The 25,880-nt window shown below is 40.6% G+C and overlaps 1 protein-coding gene across 1 annotated transcript in view; it reads left to right on the top strand.

Annotated features, from left to right (window-relative positions):
• The first annotated feature begins 1,898 nt into the window (after positions 1-1,898).
• The window catches only part of PCGF5 (polycomb group ring finger 5), a 70,860-nt gene continuing 46,878 nt past the window's right edge, over positions 1,899-25,880 (top strand). Inside the window, 2 exon segments of the mRNA XM_075758275.1 lie at positions 1,899-2,297; positions 14,172-14,289. The gene's annotated coding sequence lies outside the window, so the exon portion shown is untranslated.

The raw sequence follows: 25,880 nt of genomic DNA, 5'->3' as shown, positions 1-25,880 counted from the left end.
CTGGCAGTCAAGATGAGCACTAGTCTGACCAGCAAATCCTCAGAATATCCACTTACAGTGCACATTGATGTCTAAATAAATGTGATGTGGTGACCTGGTCAGATGATGCTAAAGCATCTTAAACTCAGATATCCTGGTAAGTGCTCCCAGAAAGGCCTGAAGTAGTTAAAATGAAAAAGATCTAAGTAGGCACAAGAGAACTCTTCCCTAGATAATGTTTTGGGTTTGGTTTTTTTTTTAATGCAGTGCTACTTGGAAAGCACCATGGATAAAGTAAGCCCTTCAAAACTGCTCTCTTACTTTCCATCTAAGAATGAAAGCTGAACTCGTGAAAGGTGCTAACTTGCAGGTGAATGCTCAGCTTTAAGTTAGCATCAGCAGTCCCGATTGCTGGCCAATTGCTCTACTGGCTTGCAGGAAAACAGTTCTTGCAAGGGGCCTTATCCCAAACTTCATGCAAGACGCAACATCAGACAGGTTACAGGGAATATTATACCAGCCAGAGGAATTGAGTGTTTTACTATTAAATCTCAGGAAAACTTGATTTGAGTAGCTTACTCATCTGAAAATGAGTCAGGGAAATTCCTGTGGTGTATACCAAGACTGCAAATTGGGGATTTCTATTGCAAAGAGCTCTCATGGCATATATTTTAATATTACATTTATTGCCATTGTTGACTGTGGGATGGGAGTAAAAGGAATGGTGAGGAGTCACTTAATTAGGATTAATGAATACATGAGTAATGTCATACAATCGTGTTATATTTTCATTAATTCCTTGGTTAAAATTATTTCTTTCACTGGAAATTACCAAGGATAAGATATGAGTCACGATCAGCACAGCAGAAATAAACTAAGGAGAAAACACCCATTGCTGCAATGGCCTTTTGCCTACACAAACAGGAATAACGTGGTATTTCTGTGCAGTGGCTGTTCACAGAAGAGTAAACCTCGCTGCCTGAGGACGCACGCTCTGCACCTGATACTCTGTGCCCGCGTACCACCCAAACTTTGAAGTTCTCCTGATCCGATGTGCTAGTAGCATGAGAAGAAAGGTCATTGCCCTCACTGGCTGGTAACGGTGTGCTCTTGTCCCGAACCGAACCCCCGGGACAGCCACACGCGTGGCCGGAGGCCCCTCGGGGGGACGCACCTGCCCGGGTGGGGCGGGAAAGGGGCAGCGGCGCTCCCCGGCCGCTCCCGTTACATGCCGGGGGCCGGTCCTTGGGCAGGAGCCGGAGAAAGCAAATACATCTCGCTGGTAAGGAAAGGCGTTCACTACGAACAAGGAGCGGAGCAGCCCGAGGCGACGCCTCTCCTTCCCAGACGTGATCACTGACAGACGCGGGGGGCACGAGCAAGGGCATGCGCCTTCACCCGACACAGGCCGGCACGGACGACGCTGTCCCGCCCCGCCAGCCCCGGGCCCTCAGCGCGGGGCCGCGGCTGACACCGCCGGTTACGTAGCGCTCAGGGGAAGCGCAGGAAGAGGGGAGAGCCGCGACCACCACGGCGCACAACTCCGCCGGTCCCCACTCGGTCACGTCCTCAGCCCGTCGAGAGAGGCGGACGACGCTCTTGCGCCCCCCCCGGCCGCTGAGCCGAACTTCCCGAAACTGTGACCCGCCGCCCCCCCCCCCCCCCCCCAACTCCCACTGCGACCCCGCCACCGGCCTCCAGCGGGAGGTGAGGGCAGAGAACGGACAGCGGCTTGGCGCCAGCCTCGCCGACTCAATGGGCATGCGCAGCCGCGGGGGCGCATGCGCCTCCGGAGCCCCCGCCAGAGCGCCGAGCGTGCGCAGAGGCGGCGGCCGAGCAGCGTCTGAGGGAGGGCGGCCGGCGGCGGCGGCGGGCGCTGGCGGAGCCCGTGGGGCAGCGGCGGCGCTCCCCGTGCCTCGACGCGGCGCAGCTTGGCGGGGGCTCCAGCGGCGGCCGAGCCGCGCCGTGGGCTGCCGCGCTGCCGGGCCGGCAGCGCCTGAGCCAGGCTGTGCCCCAGTTTGTGTCCAATCAGAGAGTGAAGTGCGTGCACCGAGCGGGGCGGCAATGCGTAAACAAGCCCCGGGAAACTCCTCCGCCCCCCGCTCTCCCCTCCGCGCCGCTCCCGCCCGCTCCCCGCGCCGCCCCGCAGCCTCCCCCCGCCGCCCGCCAACAACTCCGGCGAGGCGCGCGCTCCCGCCGCCCAACCGCCTCAACCGCCCTCCCCTCCCCCCGCCCGCCCAGCCGGCGCCGCCCGCGCTGCCACACGCACCCCACTCCCGCACACGCCCGCGGGTGCCCGTGGCCTCTCGAGGGGGAAGGTAAGGGGCCCGCCGAGCCGGCCGGCGGCAGAGGCGGGCAGGGGCCGCCAGGCAGGCAGGAAGGCGGCGGGGTGTGGATGCGTGCGGGGAGAGGGGGGGGGGGCGGCGGAATCATGTGTCATAACAAGTTGTTGAACGTGACATTGCTCTTGAACTGCGCTGCGGCGGGGAGGGGGCCGCCCGGGGCAGGGGCTGCCGAGTAACTTTCTCCTCGAATTCGCCGCTAAGGAGGGAACCGGCTGCGGCGCGGGCAGGGCGGTGGTGCTGGCTGCCGGCGGGGACCGCGGAATGCGCTCGGGAGAGGCTGATGCCGTTCGCGATGCTTGTAGCTTCCTGAGGGGGACGGCGCGCAGCGCGGCTGGGTGACGAGCGCTTCGTGTCTGGCTGCTGCGGGAGCCGTTTCCACCCCTGCGAGGATTTTTCTAGCAAGGCGCCTGGGCGGCTAGTTAGCGAGGTGTAGGTTCTGGTCCAAAGCGCCTGTTCCTGCGGGTAATTATCCCTGGCTAATGCTCCGTGGCAGTTTGGCTCGCTTCCGTCGTGATTAGCTTGGCTTATTATATAAGATGTCACCGGAGGAGGAGAGGCACAAGTCCTCTCTGTGGCGGGGGGGGAACACAACGCCGGTCCGCCGTGCCTTCTCCGCACCGGGTACCGGCGCAGAGGGAGCAGCGCTGGCCCGGAGCGGGCGGCCCGGGCAGGGCGGGGAGCTCACCTCGCAGCCCGCCGGTGAAACGCGGCAGCTCGTTTTACACGTGGGTTGGGTGTGTTTCCCAAACCTTGCCTGTGAGCAGAAACATAACCTGTTCTCGTTCCTCTTCGGGTGTTTGATTTCTTCTTTTCTCTCTCTCTCTGTCAAAAAACAAACAAACAAACAAAACTAAAACAGAAAAAAAGGCACTTGAGCAGAACAAAGTTTAAGAACTTGATTTTTGCTGCCATTATGTGCATGTTTAGTATGTTAGCATGATCTGGAGACGATTGAATGAATCATCAGTTCCATGGAATAAAAGTGAATCATCTCTCATACACTCACAACTGTGAGGGAGCATCGTTGTTGCTGTAGATAGTGAAAGGTTAGTGTCAGTTTCTGACATGCAATGGGATGTAAGAGCTCAGAAACCCATCAGGTTTCCTGGGGCTCGTTTGTGAGCTGTGAAAGTTTTGCAACACTCAGTTGCTGTTTTCATGGCTCAGTGGTTGAATGGTAACCTCCTCCTTTATCAACTTGCTACCTTTCTTTTAGTGAAATTCTCAAAAGGGGGATATTAATGGTAAGATTTAAGTAAATGGGTTATTCAAAGTGTATTAATTTAAAATAAAATTTAAACAAAAAACCCTGAAATGGTATCACATTATGTCCATACCCTGAAGCCAAAGACAGGTCCCAGATGCTTTTAGTCTGGGATGTTTTGCTTAGTTTTGTTAAGCAAAAATAGTTAGTCTCTGTTAAAAATATATAAATACATATTTGGAAAACAAATGAAGCTAGTTTATTTAATAAGCATGTTAGAGTTGTGCCTAGGTAGACTTCTGTTCATGATTCTCTTGCCTGTTGCTCTTGTAAATGGGATGGAGGCTGGGTCCTATATATAGTTTTTCTTTCAACTCCGACTTGGTTCTAAAGTGGAATTTCTGTCCTCCATGTTTTCTGGACATATCTATCTCTCCCTGTACAGAGGTAGAACGATGAATTTTACAAAATTAATTCCCCTTTTTTTTATGAGCATGCCTGCCACTGTCGAGAAACGAAGTCACTGTTCACATCAGGGAGGTAGTGCTTTTACACATGCAAGCACTTGGTTTTACAATATAAAAGTATATCTCCTTTGGCATCAGGTATCCTTTATCTAGCTACCTGTGTTTTGTACCTCTAGTCATCCTCCAAACTGGAATGGAGGAGTAAATCAGTCATGGAAAGGGTGGGGGGGGGGTGGGGGGAAGTGGATGTTACCATTTTTCCTTGTCTAGAACTGAGTGCACTGGCACTTCCAAACCAGTTTTATAACATTAATTACAGGACTGGAGCAGTTAAAAACTGTGGGAAAACTGTGTTACTTCAGGGTTCATTGTGTGGCTTTTAACACCTCACCATCAGAAACTTCTGAAGTTAACCAAGTTAAGACTGCACATGACTGTGAACACATTGTTTGTAATAGAGATTCTCTTAAGTTAGGCATATTGGGTGGTCAAGTTAACAAACAGGAAAAAATGCTATTTTATTTATGCATTTAAATCGACAGTCAAATAGCATTCATCCTTTTTTATTTAATTTCCTCATAAAAATGATAGAAACATACGCTGTGTGCCGCATTCTGTGTGCCCAGACCTCAGCTGAAAGCAGTAAAGCAAATAATACTGAAAGTGGACCCACCATTCTGCTCTAGCCTTTTCCCCCTGTTCTATATATGCACTGGGCTTCAAAGTAGAAGTGAAAAATTCTAGGTTTCACTTTTAAGCCTGCAGAATGTGCAAAATAAAGTGAGATAAAATGGAATGGTTTAAGGTTGCTTCTGTGCAACTCCGTGTTTAGGATTGATAAGCAGATTACTGTAGGATGCACAGCAGAACTTTGAGAAGAGCGGAGCACAATGCAGATAGAAGTGGAGCCTGAACTTTGTGTCTTGTTTTTTGCTATGTTGGCATACACAGGCCTTGTTCTTAACATGATAAATTTATGAACATATATCAAATCTTGCACTGCCTTTTATCAAAAAGAAAAAAAAAGAGATGAAGTTATAATGCTTATTTGAAGTGAATAGTATTTTGCTTAAAAAATAGTTCAAGTTATCGCATGCTTTGCAGATTCTGTGCTCTGAAAGACTTGGCCAACAGCCACTTCATCTGTCCTTCTAGCTATCTCAACTAGAAGTGAATGGTTAACATCCCAATGGAAAAAAAAAAATTCTTTCCTTTTCGCAGTTTTTGCTTTAAAGACCCTTTCTAGACAGGTGCAGCAGTCCCAAGCAAAGTTTTGAACTATTCCTGTTGAAGGACATACTGCTGGTGTTGAAAAAGAGAATCCTTTCTTCAGCTATTGAAAACTTTGCACCAAGTGCACATTGACCTGGGGGTGATTTGGTCCTCAAATCCTCAGTTAAAAACATTTGTTGCAGTTGTCTGGGAAGAAGTTTAATTTCTATTACTAGTCTCAATATTTAAAATATTAAGAAAATAGTTAGGAAAAGTTGATACTGTACCAACGTGTATCACTTTGTATTGGTTTGTATATTAGAGTTGTAACTAACCTGTTCTTGAACATTGGCGGATAGTGTCTTAGACATTTCCTACAATGAAGCTTATTTTCCTGATTATTGGGTTTTACTCTTTACATTTTTCCAATAAATGTGGTGCCACGAAAAGTACCAGCTTGACAGACTTCGGGACTGAAGCCCTTAATGAGCAGAGCAGCTGTAGCTCTGTCAGCAAGCTCCACTGTACTATGACAAGACTGTATATCTAGCTGCGTGTGTGCACGTAGAAAATGTCAGTGTTACTGTCTCTATCTTAATTATTGCTTATAAAATAAAAATTGTCCACTGTCAAGTGTAGGACACTTCTGGAATGAAAGATATATAGTGTTACTTGACCACTATGGTCTCAACAGCTGTTGCTATTAGTTCTTACATGTGAAACAAATATTTTTGACCGGTTACTTAAAGCTGAAACCATTTATCCCATTATTAATAGTTGAATTCATGCATGTCTCAGCAGTTTTCCTAACATCTGGCCAAACTGTTCATTTGCTACTGTGCATTGGTCATTTCTTTCCTGTATGGAATAATTTTCTTCCTTTGTCATTGGTTTATATGTGTTTAGAGGTTTGGCTGAAATTTAAAGAAAAAATAGCCTGCTAATTTGCCATAATAATCCTATTTTCATGAAAGACCTAAATAGGAAAAGACAAGAAGACTTACTTTCTCAGAAGATGTTAAATATGAGAGTAAAAGTTATTGGGAGGATCTTCACTTCCTTAAGACAGTGTTATATTGCTGACTGATGCATCGCAGAGAGGGAGGCACCAGGCTTCAAGTTGTTGCAAACTGCTTTCCCACGTTGAATCTTCAATGGCAGTTGAGTTGGCACTAGTAGTTTTAAAGAGTGTACCACATGGGCATTGAGTAATGACTGCTGAAGAACCAAGTATCCACGCTGCAAGTGGGGTGCCTTTGGTGACCCCTTGTGCACACCTTCAGTATTGGTTCTTCCACAAGGAGGAAAACCACTTTGTAGTCATACCACTTCTACTCAAAGCAAATTCTTGTCAAAAAAGAACCCTTCTTACACACTACGCGCTAAATCAGTTGTGGAGATGTACCAAGAAATAGTGTCAGGACCTAAATGGTGAAGCTGTGTTTTTTTCCTGATTCATTGGTATGAATCAGGAAATTTATGCATATTATTGATGGCTGCATTACAAAATTATTTTCTGACAAAGATGCATTGTTTCTGGCAATTTTTCTGGCAGTTATCTGCTTCCTTAGAAAAATGTATGGCTCTGTCCCTACGGATAGCAGACAGCTGAATCAGTGAGTACAATCTGATACTAGCAGGGAGGGCTATAGTTTGTAATTGCCATAGAATTACTTGCATCCAGTTTATAATTCCCATCTTCCAAACTCCACCCTGCATGCTTGTTTAGTTCACCTGTTACAGCTTAGGTTTGGTATTATGAGCTCTTGGAGAACACTTTGTCATTCATTCTGTATTTGTAAAATTTGCAGCACTTCAGTATCCTGGCTGATTTGTCTTCTGGTCTCTATGGAAATAAGTAATAAATAATAGCTTTCTTTTTTGATGTTTTTGCCTGAATCTTTACTGTGTTTCTATCCCAGTGCAAAGAAAAAACAAAACAACTCTTCTGCAGTTTTAATAGAACATTTGTCCAAAGACCAACACTATAAGTAAAATATGACTCCAAATAGACAACAGTACAAATGAAATTTGTATTCACATTTTTGTGACTCATGTGAAGCTCCAGTGAGGGAGACTGTGAATGCCACCAAGAGCAAAATTAAGCCCTAAGAAAAAATAAGACTTCGATTTTGTTTTAACATAGTTCAGCAGGAAAAATCTCACAGGAATTCTCAAATGTGATGAACTTCTGTAAGGGACAGATTGGTGGTAATTTTCATAGTATCTTTTGGTTCTTCTTAAAAAAAAAAAAAAAAATGGTGATTTTCTTGTGTAGCCAAAACACCCTGTGGTACCCTGAGTGGAAGTTCAGTTCTACTCAGAAGTTCAGTTGTGGACTTGGAATCACGCGGTTCTTTTTGTACCAGCTATCCTGGTTCTCTTCACAGAGATGTGGAGATAAGAGACTGCTTACACTGTTACAGACAGATGAAGTTGCTACAATTGACTTCTTCCATGAGGAACTAAATGCTGTGGCACAACTTGATGACAGAGAGGCAGTTTATCTTCACCTTGTAATTACAAGGGTGATTTCACATTGGCACTATATCAAAGTATAAGAAATACATGGATTTTCAGTGTAGTGTTACCTGGTACCTTTATATTAATTTTTCTTTGCAGTGATCTTTAAAAGTGTTAATGTTCATGGATTACTTTTTCAGGACTAATATAATTGTTCTGTAGCAGTTTCAGTCAGTACTAATGAATTCCATTTTACCAAACAAAACAAGAAAATACCCAACTTAGTTTGCAACAGCTGTGAACTAGGAGTTGTATGATCATATAGAGATGATGTTGTGACTTTTTATGAGACAGTAACATGTATTTCCCAGTGGCTGCAGCTGACAAACTAATTTGCAGAAGTAGAATATCTGAGATTTCTCTTTAGAACTATAAAATGGAACATTTTTATATGCATTAACATTTACATTTTTTAAAAGAATTTCTACCATCATATAAGAAATGAAAGTATTTTAATATGTGTTCATACAGATAGTGTGGATGTACAAGAACACACTTGGATTAATTCTTATGTTTTCATCTGCCTATAGACATTTAATTTTTGTTTCAGTCATTTTAAAATGGGGATAATTCATGTAAATAAGAGCTTTTAAAAAACACCCTAATATAAGACAAGAACATAGGCTGTAATGTGTATTCTGGCCCAGTTATGTGTAGCTTTCATGAAAGCACGAGCATCCTAACCCATGAAAAAGTTCCTGTTATGGAACAGTCTCGATTTCCAGTCTTGGCATTTTCCTAATCACTGCATTTTTCTTAGTTTGTGAATTTGTGATGCAGAAAGGAAGTACCTGCAGATTGAAATTACTTGTATGATCATAATTTCTAACTGGTCTTGATCGATAGCAGGGCTTGATTCATAAAAGCAGCTGTCCAAGTCAACACTGAGTCTCCTTAGCAGTTGCTGATGTAACAATACAATGTAATACTGTTGACATGTCCTATTACAAGGTATTAATTTCCTGCATCTGAAGCTGTACATAGAAGAAAGAAAAGGCATGGGAGTTCCTTTCAACAGCAGAAGACTTTACATTACGTTTCCTAGCTCTGGTTCTCCTTTTTAATGATACTGGTAAAATATTATCACCTTATTCATTTAATTTGGATAGGAAAGTCTTTTTATTAGATTATACCAGTATGTGTTCGAAGTCCCCAAAAGAGAAATTATCACTTTTCTTTGGGACGTAAAATGTGTTGGGATTATCTATTTATGTTTCTTAGATAGAATTTTTCAGATCACTTTTTGCATTGTGTTACTTGTATTAAAATCTTTGTGTACTAACAAAGCACATTGAAGTAATAAAATAAAAAATTATATATTCTGAAGATAGATTTCAGTGCTAGTTACTACTGATCTGATCTGACAGACAGATAAACTCTCTCTGCCACAAAGAAGTAGTTGATCTTGAGATAAAAGTCTTGAGTGATTCTTAGAGAAGCATCACCACTAATTAAAGCAAGTGCAATTACATCTATTTCCTCCCTCAAGAAGAACAGAATATGTAAGAAACCAGGCTCTTGATTAATTTCATAATGAAAACACAGTTCTTTTTTCAGATGGAAGATCAGCTCTTAAATAGCCAATGTGTGGATTGAATGAAGTTAAAGATGTTTCTTTCTTTTATGGTTTTATAAAATTGTTATTTACTTTTTTGAAGAATCATCAGTACTAGCTGCAGAGACAAAAGATCCTTTATGTGATATAAATGATATTTTGACTAAGTACTCTTGGTTGATTCTGGCTGTAGAATTTCCCTGCATACAAAGTGATTTTGAAGAGCTGCTTAATCAAACCAATATTTTTCAGCTTTCCATCTTAACTCTTTTGATATATCATAGATAAAGTAAATTTTCATGCTTTCATCCCAAATACATATTTACCAAAATTTACAAGTGTTTTGTGTGGACAGTGATCACAGAATGCAAATGGATGTATTTGAAATAATGTACTCAGTGACAGTTGGTGCCTCACACAGGCAAGTGTTTAAAATCTACTATTGATATGTAACTTTTGTGTATTCATTGCTGAAAATTTAGAACGTAAACTTACATGGGACTAGTCTACAATTCAAAATTTCCCTTAATTGCAGAGGAGTTTTTCCAGTGAATTCAGTGTGAAGCTGGATGAAACCAGTAACAAACTTGTAACAGAGGAGCTTTTCTATAACACCTGGCTACTCAAGGTATAATAGCTCTTATTACAGCAACTAATACCATAGGGAAAAACACACAAACTGTTCAGCACACAGGCCATTCTTCAGGTCTCAAAGAATAGCAGCAAATCTTGAACTAAGGGTGCGGTTTCAGAAGGCATTTAAAGTCACTGCTATTGAACGAGTCACTGCTGCTGCTATCTCTTATGCTATCGGACCTCTGGCAGTAATTGAACCCCAAAATAAGTTTAACTTACCCAGCAAGAAACTAAGAAAACCAAGTTTTCTGCTGGGCTAGTATGTTAAATGGACTTAAAGATAGATCAATGAGCTCTGGAGTAATACTTCCTTTTTTTGGTACAACTGGTCCGTTAGATCAGCTCTGCTGTTCAGTTAACTGTAGTTTTAGGACAAGTTGGGAATAGTTGCTTTGAGTCTATTATAATTGTAGCAATCAAATAGCTAATTTGAGGGAAAAGTGTGGTTATGACCTGTAAAACAAAGGAGATGTTAGTATAGGGAGAAATTGTGAGGTAATGCTCCATCGTGGGCAGAAAGAAAACAGTTCATTACCACCAGAAGGCTTTAGCTGGAGTACCATCATGCAGTAGAGGCAGCATCTCCAGTAAGTCTATCAGTTTTGATATCTAGAAGATCTATGAATCCTCGTTTCCAGCATTGACTTGGTGATCAGAACTGAGAAGTGAGAGGTGGAATTTTCTGATGAAAAACATTCTCATGGAATTCATTCTGGCACCTTCGTTTCTGGATACTTACTAGGCTGCTGTACTAGAAGTGGGTTTGGACATGCGTTGCTGGAGCAAGTTTGATGTTCTCTGGTTTGGGACCATTAGGTGCAGACTCTGCATCTGACTTCTTTTTTGGCAGTGGAGAACTCTCCCTGCTTCTCCCATCTAGCTGTTCTATATCTAGATTTCTCACATATAAAAATATTTGCAAAGATCTGCTGAACATTGGGCCTTTGGATTTACAGTTTCCATCTTTATTGGGGGGTAATGTGTGATAACATTGACAGGTAATGTGCTGACTGAAAAGAAATTTCCTGTATTTCTCACCAGTGGTGATAGCTGCTTACCATGTCATTTTTACTGTATGTTGTCTGAGGAAGTGTCTTGAGTCTCATGAATCCAAGGTAGAAGCCATAAAAATACAAATAATTTAGAACTTTAGCCTGAGCTGATGAAAACTGCTGCAACCTAAACTTCAGTTGCTTCATTTGACTTTATGCCAATATTGAATATGTCTGTAGATAAAGTCTAACCACAAGTACTGCTTGTACTTACCATAGTTAAGTTATCGTAGACCTTGCCTTGAATCACTTCTAAAATTGTCAGTTATTAAATAATTCCAAGAACAAGATTAGGGAAAAGTTGTCATTTTGCCCAGTTAAACAGATTTTTGTAACCTTTTCATTAACCCAGGACTTCAAATTTGGCTTAATTATTGCCCTTGTATTACGAATGTATTTTTCCTGTTCTTGTGAAAATAGAACAGTGTTTGATCTAAGTATAAGCCTTTGAAAAAAAATCTAAGTTTATGTATGTTCTTAGAAGAAACTAGTGAGAGTTTGGCAGTGACATTTTCAAAGACAGCATCTGCAGCCAAGTAGTTGAGTAGAACTTTCCCTGTCATTGTTCCTCCTTGAATCCCAATGTGGACTCCAACGCAAGTATTAAAAAGGAGGAGATCAACTCTGCTTTGACTGTTGGAGGCACAGACATCATGAAGGAATGCAGACATCTGCAGAGAAGTGAGAATTGCAAGTGTCTTCTGTTCACAAGTATCAGAGGGTAAAGGAAGTTAGAAAACCATTAGGAGTGCCTAGGCACGGGGAAATGTGTACATGGATGTCGAGTGATCTGGAGGGGTCCCCTGCTCAGCGGAGGACAAGCGTCCAAAACCAGTAGAGAGCATACTTCCTAAGCCTCTTCCTCTACTATCAGCAAATAGCAGAGAGAACAACAGGCAAAGAACGTCTCTTCCCTTCAGTGCTTGCTGGTTTGGTATCGATTCTGTTTATTCATACACGTGAGGTCTGTTTGGTGGGTGCAGAAGTCAAGCTGCTGACAACTCACACTGCACGGAGTCATACTGACTCTGCAGTAGAATTCCTGTATTTTGGGCATGGTTAAGTATAAAAATTAGACTGTAATATAGCTATTTTAAGCCTGAAGGGTTAAAATATTAGGGCATTTCTTATTTTAGGCTGTTAGTGGGACCATAATTTATCCATTGTAGTGCTCTTCAATTCTGTTCTTAAAAGGCTTTCTTCCCAGCACCCCGTTATTTGCTGCAAAGTTGTAAAGTGTTTGGGGATTTATCAGTAGGAGTTGTCTGCGTAGAGTGGAGAATGGGTGCAGAGGAATGCAGGAAGGCAAAGAATGGGGTCAGCTTAGGGAGGTTGAATGCTGCCTTGGAGGACTAGTTTCTGCCCGTTTTGGATGCTAAATGACTCTGTTGAGTTTGGTTTCATGGAGATGTATAAGAGATTGGTTTTGCCTAAAGGCTGTATGTTTAGACAGAGGAATGTAATAGACAAATTGGGGTCAGGGAGAGGCACCGGTCATACAGATATTTTTTCATAATGTACCAGGGTGTGCTGCTTGGAGGTACAAAGGCGCTATTTTATTCCTTAAACTACATATGCATTGGGACACATCTATGTGATTTTAAGAAGATGTAGGCCCCTGCTGCCTGACTTTAAAGAAACTGAGAAGATATCTGCCTATGGTTAGTGTAATAGCAAGACAGAGTATATTAGCTGTGGCTCAGTGCCATGGTAACACCAGAATATGGGATTTAATCAGCTTACAACACAAACATATCTGACTGCTAGTAGACCCAGCTTGCAACTTTTTTTGTCATTAAAACAAACAAGATTCATTAAACATACTTTATTAAAGCAAACAAACTGGTTTTTAGGAAGCTGTGATCTTATGAATGAGTTCTCAATATAGTATTTGCAGGAAGAGACAGGCAGAGTTTAGGAAAGAACTAGTGCAACTGTGGAATAATAGAAGCCCACAATACTTAAACCTGGACAATGCAGAACCTTCTCTTCTATACCTCACTGAGTGGGATGTTATTGATCCTGCTTATTGGAGTCAGTGAGATTTACCTTGTTCGCAGCAATAAACCTACACATTCCTTGAAAGTGGTGATTGACAGTTAAATGTTGATTCCTGTGCTTTCCTACTAGTAAGAAAAGCATAAACATTGCCGAGCATCCTGTATTGATAGGTGTTTCAGGAGCATGTGCTGTAGGAGTTTGTCATAGGTCAGAGCAGGTCAGGCGACTTAGTGTGGTACTGCCCTAAAAGTGAGTGGTAAAATGTTGGCATTAATGATTGTGACTGTTAAGTCAGATATCTGGCAGGTGTGTTAATGAAGTGTTACATTGTGTCTCAAATGTTAATTTAGTTGCTAAACTATAGTAACTTTTCTTTTTAATCCCACATTTCTATGTATCTTGTGGGCTGCAAAGGTTTTAAATAGTGGCTAAAACCCCTGATACTTCATCATTACTCATTTTGTCATGTTATCATGAGCAGCACTCACTTGGAAGTCACTAGCTCTGCGTGCATTGGTCCCTGGACCTATACCAAAAACAGAAAAGCAATGATTCCATATAAGCTATCTAGCTAAACAGGGCAGGGAAATCCAACTGCTGACTGTGCAGTTGCTGCTCTTGTCTCACATTGTACCAAAATTAATCAGTGTAGTATACCCAGAAACAGAGCATAGAGCAGGAGCTCCAGAACTTTAAGTGCTACTAACATAGAAAGAAAACTATGATAGAATAGTTGCTTTTGCAGCTTGAACTTTTTTTTTTTTTTGGGGGGGGGGGGGGCGGGGACCATGCACAGATGCAGGAGGAGATATTTAGACTGTGTTCCTTCTCTAGAGGAAAGGCAGTAAATCAGATCTTTGCAGGATACCAGTTTGAAGTACCTTCATAGTTAGGAGGTCCCTGCAGGAGTGAACTGCATTGCAATTACCTGCACAAGACTACTGGGCTTAATGGCTAAGAGTCTTTTTCAAAGTTGTTTTCTTGTGAGCAAGTAGGTGCTAATTTTTTTCAGTTTGGGGGGCTGGAGTTCTTGTCTATGTAAACATATGTTTGCAGTCTTTTGGTTTTTAGGTCTTATGCTTGTGCTTTTTTCTGCAACATTTACGTTTCTGAGTTAGCAAGATTTCGTATTCATGGTTTTATTTTTTCATTGTCTCTTTTTTTTTTTTCTTTGCATGTTCCTGCTTATCTCACAAGCACAAGAAACTGATCGAAACTCCAGGTAGAAGACAAATTTCAGAATAAGAAGAAACTTGCATACACTGAAAAGAAATCACGGAAGGATTGTGGAGAAGAATATAGAGTACACGTTCTGGTATGAAATTCTAAGTATTTTCCGTGGAATTCAGGGCACTGTCTGCTCTGGAAGACAAACCTTGCTTAATATAGAGCATAGCATGTAAAATAGTTCCGCTGAGTCTGTGCTGGCCATACAAAGATTACTTCTTAAGAGAAAAACTATGTTTAAATGGGTTCAGACTAGCCTAGTTCCTACGCTGTTGTATGTGGTATCCACTGAGATATTTTTCATGCTTTATCCAAATGTTGAAGTGTCTTACGTGCAAGAAAACTTGTTTGTATGAAAACTAACTACAAAGTCAGGACAAGTTTCTAGTACTAGATTTTTTTGCCACTGTTAAAAATGTTTTGAGTATGACTTTTTCCTCCTTAAGATACCAGAAGGAAAACCCTGTGTAAATACTCTTGAGTGCATTCTTCCATCTCCACAATATGAAGTCAAAAGGCAATTAATTTTCTTAATACTGAAGATGTTGAAATCTTCCACGCGTTTAAATAACACTATATCAGTATTCACCTAGAGAATACCTTGGTTGATTTCTGACTCCATATTTCCACTGAAGGCACTGGCAAGCATTCCTACTAATTTAAGGGGCCACAATTGGAATCCTTTAAACTTATTGTGGATATTCTGAATTTAGACCTGTGAATTTGCACAAAGCAAGAAGAAAAAGGTCTTTCCCTTGATGTCAGATTATGTTTAAAACCCACGAAAGCTTATTTAATTTTAGAAAACCTTAATTGCTCTTTTTTCACTTCTGTAGCATTAAAATTTGAATTTTTTTGAGTAGTAATTATTTCCAGAATTTGGCTATGTAAAAGCTCATCAGGATAAAACCAGGTGTACTTGCATTACAAGTTGACTGTCTGGAACCAACCACCTAATCCTAGAGAAATGGATTGATTATTTTTAGTCTTATGTAGATGGACTTACTGGTACAATTTCAAAAGCTTTCTTTTTGTAAGTATAAGACAGAAGACTGGAAGGTTGCCATGTATGTTTTCTAGGCCCATATCCTAGGTGCTGTTATATAAAAACACCCATTTAGTGCTCACTGAACTGAAATTCAAGTTATGATCTCACTGTTGCTAAGTACCGACTTCAGCTGGTATAAAATGGTGCAGCTACAAGTTTGTAAGTTCTATGTTCAGGGCGACCCAAAGAAAGGACAGGGAGGAGACAGAGGAGGAAATCATTACAAAAGTACTTTATCTAGATGATACAAAACTTTGAATAAGGACCAAGTGCATCAGCAGAAATGAAATGGAGATATAATCTGGCAATATTCTTAAGGTAATATAATTGTGATTTCCCTACAATGGGCATTTGATTCAAATGTTAGCCTAGAGTACTGCTTAACTGTGAATCCAAAAAGCATCACAAAGGAGATGGAAGTCAGAGAATGCATATGGGGGGCTAGGCATTCATATCCTACCAACTCTTTCCTGGCTTGAAGTTGCAGAAATAATCATACGGTGTTTAGGTGTTAATGAAGGAAACAGCAGAAAAAAACCCATAGGGGTAATTCTAAAACCAATATATTCCATAGAAATGTAATTAAGCTCCCTGACATTAGATGAGTTCAAATAGAGGTCTCATACACTTCCATGATCTCTCCAAGATGCTGAGATAATAAAATAGAAGAATAGGATAAATAGCAAAAGAGAAATCACTATGTAGAAACTATTTGTAGGTTCCTTATTCTTCCCTCACAAATCACAGACTTCTAAAAGAGTTTTGAAGGGTCATGGTATAATCAGCTGCCAGCATCAAGGGGAGGCACAAGAATGAAGGTAGTGGATGAATGGGCAAGGGGAGTATCAAGCAGTTGTCGAATTACATCACTTCTGTGGTTGTTAATGCTGTGATCACTACTCAACTACTGAACTTGGTTCTGGCAATTGCATTTCAAGGAGAATGCAGAAAAATTGAAAGGGGTGTATAGGAGACCTAAAAGAATGATACAGGACTTGGGATACATGCTTTATCATGAAAGACCAGAGGCACAGCTTGGTGAAACTAAAGCTTAGGTGGCACTTCCAGCCAGTAATCAAGCCATCCATTAATGTTATCTTTGGTAAACTAAGTGGAAACATTTGTGATAAAGTAACTGATACTCAAAACCAGATTGTTCAGTCTTGCAGATTAAAAGAAAATCAAATGACTGTAGCTTAGTAAATGAGGTAATAAAAACCAGACTAATTCAGACTACAATTAAGGATTTTTAAATTTTTTATTTTTTTTTTTGCTAACTGGAACTACTGATGATTGTGGTAGATTCCTCAGCATTGGTAATCTTGAAAATTAAGAAGGATAATTTAGTCAAAGCAATCTGTTGAACTTCAGGTGGGAATTAATGTAAATCCTATGGTTTGTGGGTTTTTTTAATGCCGCTCAGACTAGATGATCACAGTGGTGTTTTTTTGACTTAATATGTGTTATAGTAAAGGTTGTGCAGTCAGTCTTTACTGTAACATTTAGATGTTTAATTATACACAGCACTGGCAGAGAATGTTCTGCATGAGATTACCTGAAATTCTCCAGAATTGAGATTGCTAGTTAAGTAAAACCAGACTAGAGGGACATGTATATCAAGAAGGCAGTAGGACGTTATTAAACAGATGAGGCGTTTTCAAGAACAGCATATCTAGTGTAGTTTGTCAGCACTTTATAAAGGTGTGACAGGGTCCCTTGTAAAATACGTGGCTATTTACATTTTAAATGAACTTTTATATTCCTTTTGTGTAGGTAGTATTCAAAAAGTATATGGAAAGCAAAGCAACATGTAGCCCTGTAGCTCTGCAAAAGATAGCCCTTGGATACAAGGGAGAGCTATGTACTGTATTTACATAACATGTTGGTCTCAGAGTAGGTTAGATATCTGTAAAAATACTGTTCCCTATTTGTTCTGTATAAAACCCACCTCCATTTATATTTTTATGTTCTTTAAAAATAAACGTAGAGAAGATGTGTTGTTTTAACAACTGATAAAAGCAAACTAAGGTGGGAGAATGGTCCGAGATCAGCATTCCACAAGAGTTCTTTCTGAAAGAAGAAAGGCAGACTTGTGTGAACGTCTCATACTTATTTTGCAAATAATAAGGTTAGAGAATATAAATATTGTGTGGAAGTGTATGCCCTAGCTTCCCTAAGGTAACACAAGGGTGTACATTGTGTAAGTAGAGCTAACAGTTGCTTAGGAGTCATAAGAAGTCAGAGTTCCTATCTTTCAGGCAGCTTCTCTTCATTTTGGCAGATTTTTTTCATACCACTGCTAGAAAATAAATATTTTATTATAATTGATAAACATCCTTGTTAATAACTGCATTCTTTAAGTCATTTGTACTATATTCCAGTGGTGTGCAAGAAAGAGCTTTGTCTCAGATGTACAGTAATCTTTAAGCCCCTGTAAGAGATACTCAGTTTGCTGTGACAAGTAGATTACACTAGTTCTGCAGTACACTTCAGTGTTCTTAGGGTTTTTCATGTGTGACAGTGATGCAGTGTTTATTTTGAAAGTCAAAAGCCACAGGTTCAAATCCCCCTAAAGTCAATAGGAAAAATTGCTTGCAACAACTTCTAATTTATAGCCCATATATTTTGATTTCTATTTTACCCATAAAATTTCTGTATGAAAATCTACTGCTAAGAGGTTTTTTATTTTTGATGTAGTGCAGCATTTTCGTGCTCAGTGAGAGGATGTTAAGAATATTCGGTAATACAAATGGTGCTTTACTATGAATGCAGTAAAAGTAACAAGTATCAGTGAGATGGCACTAGTATGATGTATAATATATTCCCATTCTAAAAAAAAAAAAAAAGGTCAATACCTTGATATAAATATCTGTCTGTTATGAGATCATGTCATTATTCTGTATGGCTTCTTACACTGTGTTTATTGCCATGTAAATGAAACATCTTCCAGCAGTGCATTAAACAATGTGCCTATCATCTGTCACATGCTTTTAACACATCCTCTCCTCAAGGAAAGAAGCATGTGCAGTAGATGGCCATGTTTTGGTAGACTTTTTGTGTTTATTTTGGGGCAGGTATGTTGAAAGCGTTTGTGTTGACAATACATAATCAATGTATAGTGTTACACAAAATTATTGTCTTATAGCTGATTAACCTATAGGCAAACTACAGACTGAGCTGAATACTGCCTGGGTAAGTAGTTTATCTGGCACCCAGCCCACTCCCACATTCTTCCCATCATTCAGAGGTGTTGGGCACATCATACAATGCACATCTGTATCTGGCCACGAGAAATGGAACAGCATACGTCCGTTATATACAGGCTTAGTCATGTCATAAGTGTGTATAAACCCTCAATACCTACTCACACATCACCAGACAACACAACAGAAAGGTCGGACATTAATCATTTTGTCGATTATGTTCTTTTTGTGGGTTAACCCATCTAGGCAGCTAAGCACCACAAATTACTCACTCACTCACCCCTCCAACCCCCCATGGGACTGCGGATGGGTAAAGGAAAAGTAAAAGCAAAAAAACTTAGGGGTCAAGATAAAAAAAAATAAATTGTTTATGAACGATAAGTCGAAGATGAGAGAAAGGAAAGAAAAGAAGTGAGGCAAAGGCAATCACTCTCCACCTCCCACAGGCAGACTGATGCCCATCCAGTTCCCAAGTAAAAGACAGCTAACCTCCCTAACCCCTCCTCATTTCCCTATTTATGGCTGAGTATGAAGTTACATGGCATGAAATATCTCTTTGGTTAGTGCAGGTCATCCGCCTGGCTGTGTCCTCTCCCAACCTATTGCACACGCCCTAATTGCGGTGGGTACTGAAAAAAAGAGAAGGCCTTGATGCTGTGCAAACACTGTTCAGCAATAGCTAGAACGTTAGTGTGTTACTAGCATTGTTTTGGTCAAAAATTTAAACCACAGCACCATATGAGCTGCTGTGAAGAAAGTTAACTCTATCCTAGCCAGGCCTAGTATGGTTATTTAGCAGGATGACCTAGGAAGCATTTGAGATTTAAACTATAAAAAGCTATATATAGCATCTGAATAACAAAATATTTGTCAGGAAGGAAGGAAGACAGTCTTTTACAGATATCTTTAGAGCTTTTGAACATATTTTGTAGTTCTCGTGGTGGGGGAGATGATGAATATTTCTAACTCAGACTGAGAAGGGAATCCACACATCAAAGATATTCAAGGTACATATTTAAGCAGTGTGTCCCATTGAAGTGCTCAAGACTTGAATGAATTGAAAAATAAGAATTTAGGTTTGTCTTGGACACAAATTTGTACTTAGGTCAGTAAGTGTTCTGTTTCATTTCTTTTAGTGCAGAAAACAGACTACTTACACAGTTGTGTGCATTGCATAATGCTCAACTTTGAGAAAGTGTTTATTTTCTTGTGCAGGAGGCTTTTGGATGTTTTGCCTAAGTGTCTTATGTTTCCACCTACTCCTGTCTAACATAATGCATTCCTTTTATAGAGAAATAACATCTGAAAGATCATATTTGGCATTAGTCTCTAGTGAAACTGAAATTTTTGCTGGAATCTACTGAGAATTTTGCAGGTTTACTAGCAGTGCTGTTTTGGGAATAGGGCAAAAAGGTTGCTGTTATTTTTGTTGACATGGAGTCTGTAGGGATGTAAGCAGTCTAGCATTCTTCATGTGAACAATTTTATTTCCATAACAATGTTTGAATATTGCATGAAAACCTTATTCTTTCCTCATCTCTGCTCACATGTCATTAGTGAAATGAGCCACTGACTCCACTGTGAAGTACAGAGTTCACTCAAATGCTTATAAAGTATGGAAGTACTTTAGACAGAGTAGAAGGTACTTACAGTATCTAACCATCCTGGGTTTGGGAGGTGTGAGGAAGGGACTAGAAAAAAGAATGGAAATTTGGCATTTTCAAATGAGCAGTTTCTGCCTGTGCAGTGGTCATCAAACCTAACCAAAGATAACGAAGCATCCATGGGATTATAATGCAATCTTTGTGGCCTCAAGACTAAGAGGTGTAGTAGAGCAGTAGACCAGAGGACCACTTCAGTTCTTATTAATGTCCACATGCTTCCAGTACATTTTTTATTAGATAATGTAGTGCTGGAATTTTCTCACCTAGGAATGCTTACAGGAGTTAGGAGGAGTGACACTTTGTTCTCCCAGAGTTGCAAATGCACTGTGGACACCAGTGGTATCCTTTATTTGACATATTCCCTGCTAGTTATTGGGAGATTCTGGTACTTGCGCATGTGTGGAATAAGAGTAGTTTACAAGTACACTTCTAACCGTGCTGCAAAGAATGCAGTGATGGAGATGTTGTCTTTAAACTGCAATGCAGAGTATATGTGTGTCTGCTGGAATCTGTAATAACGTTCTTTTATTTGCAACCAAAAATGCTTTCAGTTAATTACAAGTATAAAGTGAGACAGTATTTCTGTTTCAGTGATTGTTAATATTAACTGCTGCTTTGGAAATGAGCATAACTGTGCATTTTTATTTCCTTTTTAATACTGAACGTGTAGCTGTAAAACACTCTATCAGTACTAGACATGTATTAACCAATGACCTCTTCATCACAGCAGAGGTAAAAGCATATTTAATTACATCATAGAGACATAAAAATAACTTGTTTCAGGAAGTCGTGGAGGTATTGTGTGGGATTAGGCTGTGTAAACAGTGATATTCACATTCATGAGATGTTTGTTAATATGAAGAAGAAAGATGAGTAGATGGGTCTGATTCTTTGTCATCTTAAGTGGTCATTTACTTTTTCTTAAAACTGAATGCAAAAATGCAATTAAAACACAATGTTCTGTTTCACTCCCCCATTTTGCCAGTGTATAAAATTATATATTCATAAATACACAGACGTATACTATATAAGATATGAAATTCTGAAGAATCCAGCTTTTTATCTTCAAATATTTTAGCTTGCAAAATATTATACTTGCCTCCATATACTGCAAATTTGAGATTTACCTTTTAATTCCTTACCAATCCTGTTATAAACTAACTGCAGATATCTTGATTATTTTCAGAAGCAAGTATCAATAGCAATATGAGGCAATATGTAGGTTAAGTGTTCAATATGGCTATTTTTTTCAAAATCTCTCACCTCAGAGATTAGCTGTCTGATTTAAATGCATGTCAAATGAACATTCAGATGAAGAATAATGTTGTGATTAACACATTGTATTGGAATTTGAGACTTGGAAGTTTAATTAATGTCTCTCTGTGTGGCTGACATCAGAAATTTATTAGGAAACCAGCTAGAAAATTTTACTCTCTGTGTAAAACAGTCTCAGTAATGCATCCTTTTCTTCTCACAGTTTAGACTGGAGACCCTTTAGACCAGACGGACTCTGAAAGGCTGTGTTTCCACTGCAGCTGAAGGCGTATTAGCTGAATGGATATATTTGCATAAAGTGTAATCTAGCCAGCTTTGTTAAATATCAGTAAAAATAGGTGTTTCAGTAAATGGGTCCCAGCTTGCTCTGGACCCTTGTGTGGCTAGGTTATGCTGATGTACATTCTATACGTTCACTTCCATAATTACTGGAGTTAGCTAGATTAAAGAGTAGATTTGCTTTTTCCTTTAATTAAAAAAAAAAATAAAGTTTTATTTTGATGAGCTTCTGTTTTACTCCTTTACTAAATTGTGCAGTCAACCTTTAGATTTTTCTTCTCATTTATTCTCCTGTAGAGGCAAGTTTTTCCATCCTCTATCTACCCTTGGCCCTCCCTGCACCATAATGCGCAGATTCTTCCTTTACCCACAGAAGACCAGAAGGCATGCCTCTGTGGCTGCTTTGCTAAACAAAGCTGTTTTGCTGGGGAATACTACTTGACAGCTGCCCCAGAATTCCCAAGAAGTATGATTTCCTTGGTGCTGTAAGAAAAACAAGAAATAAACATAATTAAAGCTTGAGTCAATACAGATTTGCATAGATTTGCCTAGGGCTGGATAGTAGTAATACATAATCCAGACCCCAAATGTAGTTACCCTCATTCTCGTCCTGAACTACCTCTAACAGAGCACTCATTTCCTTCTTAAATTACGTTCTCCTCTATGACAATTGGACTATAGCTGTTCAAATGTCAGGTAGTGCACTGAATATAAAATTTGATCGAGTAGAATTCTATGCTATGGAAGGACATATTCTGCAGTTTGAGTTTGTTGAGTTTTCCTCTTCAAGAAGTATTTAGACTCCTGTTACAAAAGTAACATGGAGTAACACCTCTACCCCAAAACAATAATATTTTGAAAACACAATTATTTTTCTGGAAGCTGACAGGTTTGTTCATCAGATTTTGAGTTAAAATTTGGGGCCTCTGAGAAATGTAGCAACCCATAGAAGCAGAGAAACACAGGAAGGACAAGAGAAAGGGAAAAATTTGAATGAAGGGAAAGAAGAGGGAAGTTGGGACACATGAAGCAGCTGTTAACCCAGTTTAACAGGACTGTGTATTTTGCTGTTATGCACTATTCCAGGAAGCTTACTATAATTGTTAATTATTTAGCATATACAGTAGCTTCTTCATAATTTAAAGTTTTAGACATGTCATGGAGCAAATGGGAATGGACACAGAACTACTGTGTAATATAATGATAGCGATCTGTGATGATTTTTAGGAAAACCCAGTGGCTTTTGTTTAGTTTATGTTATGGTGCTCACCACAGTGGATCCCACATGACAATGAAGCCAAGGAGGTGACAGGCACTGCATGCTTGGGTATATCCCTAGTTTCCATGCTGCACACTCACTTGGGACCAATGTCATGGCCATGAGACAAGACCCCAGCATTCACCATGGCGTACACCTCTGATACAGTTCAGACTCAACTGGAATTGCTAACTCTTTCAGGTAGCCTACAACTGCATGTAGTGAGCATATTCCAAACCTACTGAGTAATTCTGGTTAGTATTTCACAGAATCCCAGAAATGTTAAGGTTGGAAAGGATCTCTGGAGATCATATAGTTCAGCACCCTTGCTTAAAGCAGGGTGAACTAGAGCAGGTTGTTCAGGGCCTTATCCCATTGGGTTGTGAAAATCTCTTCAGGATGGAGGCTCCACAACCTCACAAAAAACTTTCTGATGTTTAAATGGAATTTCCTGTGTTTCAATATGTGTCTATTGCCTCTTGTCCTTTCACTGGGCACCACTGACAAGACTCTTGCTCATTGTTCTTTACTCCTCCCTCCATCCTCCATCAAGAATTTGTAGACAATGATAAGATTTCCCCTGAACCTGCTTTCCTGCAGGGCAAACACTCCCAGCTCTGTCAGCCTGTCCTCGTGCAATAGAAGTGTCAATCCCTCAGTCATCTTTGTGGCCCTTCACTAGACTTACTCCAGTATGTCCATGTCTCTTTTACTGGGGAATCCACAACTGCACACAGCATTCCAGATGTGTCTCACCACCTCTCCTAACCTGCTGGTAATACTCTTCATAATGCAGCCCAGGTGGCTGTTGGCCTTCTTTACTGCAAGGGTGCATTGCTGGCCCATATATAATTTCATGCCCACCAGGACACCCAGGTCGTCTTCTGCAAACCTGCTTCAGTCCCATCAGTCCCCAGCGTGTACTGGTGCAGGAGCTATTCCTTGCAAGTGCAAGACTTTGCATTTCCCTTTGAACTTCATAAGACTCCTGTTTGCCCATTTCTCAAGCCTTTGCTGGTCCCTGTGAGTGGTGGCACAACCATCTGGTGTGTTAACTACTCCTCTCAGTTTTGCATCATCTGAAAAATCGCTGAGTATGCTCTCTGTCCCATTACCAGGTCATTAATCATAGATTCATAGAATTGTTTTGGTTGGAAAAGACCTTTAAGATCATTAAGTCCAACTGTTCAATGATGATGTCAAGCAGTACTGGCCCCACAATCAACCCTTGTGTTACTCCAATAGTGACTGACCTCCAGCTGGACTTTGTGTTGCTGATCATAACCTTTTGAGACCATCAGTTCAACGAGTTTTCAGTCCACATCATTGTCCGTTTGTCTAGTCCAGCCCCTCTATTCAAAGCAGGGTCAACTAAACAAATTACCAAGGATGGAGACTCCACAGCCTCACCAAGCAAACAAGTCCAGGGTTTGTCCACCGTCACAGTGGATTTTTTTCGTTATGTTTAAATGGGATTTCCCATGTTTCAGTTTGTGTCCACTGCCTCTTGTCCTGCCACTGGACAATATTGAGAAGTCTCTTGTTCTGTCTTATTTACTTCTCCCATCAGGTATTACAGACATTGATAAGAACTGAGCAAGGCTAAGCAACCTCTTCTCATATGACAGATGCTCCAATCCTTTCATCATCTTAGTGGCTCTTCAAGATCTTCGTTTTATAAAATCATGAACAGAGGGAGAAAATTATGTGGTAGAGTAGCAGTTACCTTTCACTCTATTGTCAATATTTGCATCTTGTCTGATTAATGTTACTGTATTTTGTGGCTTTGAAGAAGAGACACTTATCAAAGAAGTAGGGATCTTCATAATCTTTTGTCTATGCTAAATAAATTACTTACAGTAGTCTTGTAAGTGGTTACAAGTTTATGATTCTTTGTGCACTAAGTACCATTTAAATTGGCTCCTGTTTCCATCAGTGCCAGTGGTTTGGACAATAACATCATTGAGAGGTCATGTTCATAGTGAGGACTGTGGTGGTTTAACCCCAGCCAGCAACTGAGCCCCACACAGCCACTCACTCACTTCCCCCACAGTGGGATGGAGGAGAGAATTGGAAGGGTAAAAGTGAGAAAACTCCTGGTTTGAGCTAAAGACAGTTTAATAGGTAAAGCAAAAGCTGCGCACACAAGTAAAGCAAAACAAGGATTTCAGTCACCACTTCCCATCGGCAGGCAGGTGTTCAGCCATCTCCAGGAAAGGAGGGCTCCATCATGTGTAACGGTGACTTGGGAAGACAAACAGAATCACTCTGAACGTGTCCCCCTCTTCCTTCTTCTTCCCCCAGCTTTATATGCTGAGCATGATGTCATATGGTATGCAATATCCCTTTGGTCAGTAGGGGTCAGCTTTGCTGGCTGTTTTCCCTCCCAGCAACTTGTGCACCCCCAGCTGCTCACTGGTGGGGTGGGGTGGGAAGCAGAAAAGGTCTTGGCTCTGTGTAAGCACTGCTCAGCAGTAACGAAAACATTCCTGTGTTATCAACACTGTTTTCAGCACAAACCCAAACCAGAGCCCCCTACCAGCTACTGTGGAGAAAATTAACTCTACCCAGCCAAAACTAGCACAGGATGTTTGCCTAAAATTAGTAATATTGACCTTGTTACGAAGTAAAGATTATGCTTCTAAAGATTTGGATGGTGGTTCTAGAATCCAACCTATGGAGCTGCTTTTTCCTTCATCAAAAAAGTGACTGTATGTAATCTATCTACAGCAAAACAGTATACTTTCTATTTCTCTTCTTTATCTTTTCTTTATAACAATTTTTGTTGTGTGGTTTTGTAAGCATCACATGAATTCTACCAAAAATTGTAGTTTTCAGGAATATTATTGAGTGTCTCTGTACTAAAATTCATTAGTTCGTCTTTTTTGAATGAAGAACACTAACATAAAATAGGATTATTAGGAAGCAGTTTCAATACCTCACCTTGAGGTT

Source organism: Balearica regulorum, chromosome 7 (genome assembly GCF_011004875.1).
Source record: "Balearica regulorum gibbericeps isolate bBalReg1 chromosome 7, bBalReg1.pri, whole genome shotgun sequence".
NCBI classification, from domain to species: Eukaryota; Metazoa; Chordata; class Aves; order Gruiformes; family Gruidae; genus Balearica; species Balearica regulorum.
This window is presented reverse-complemented; position numbering and strand designations above follow the sequence as displayed.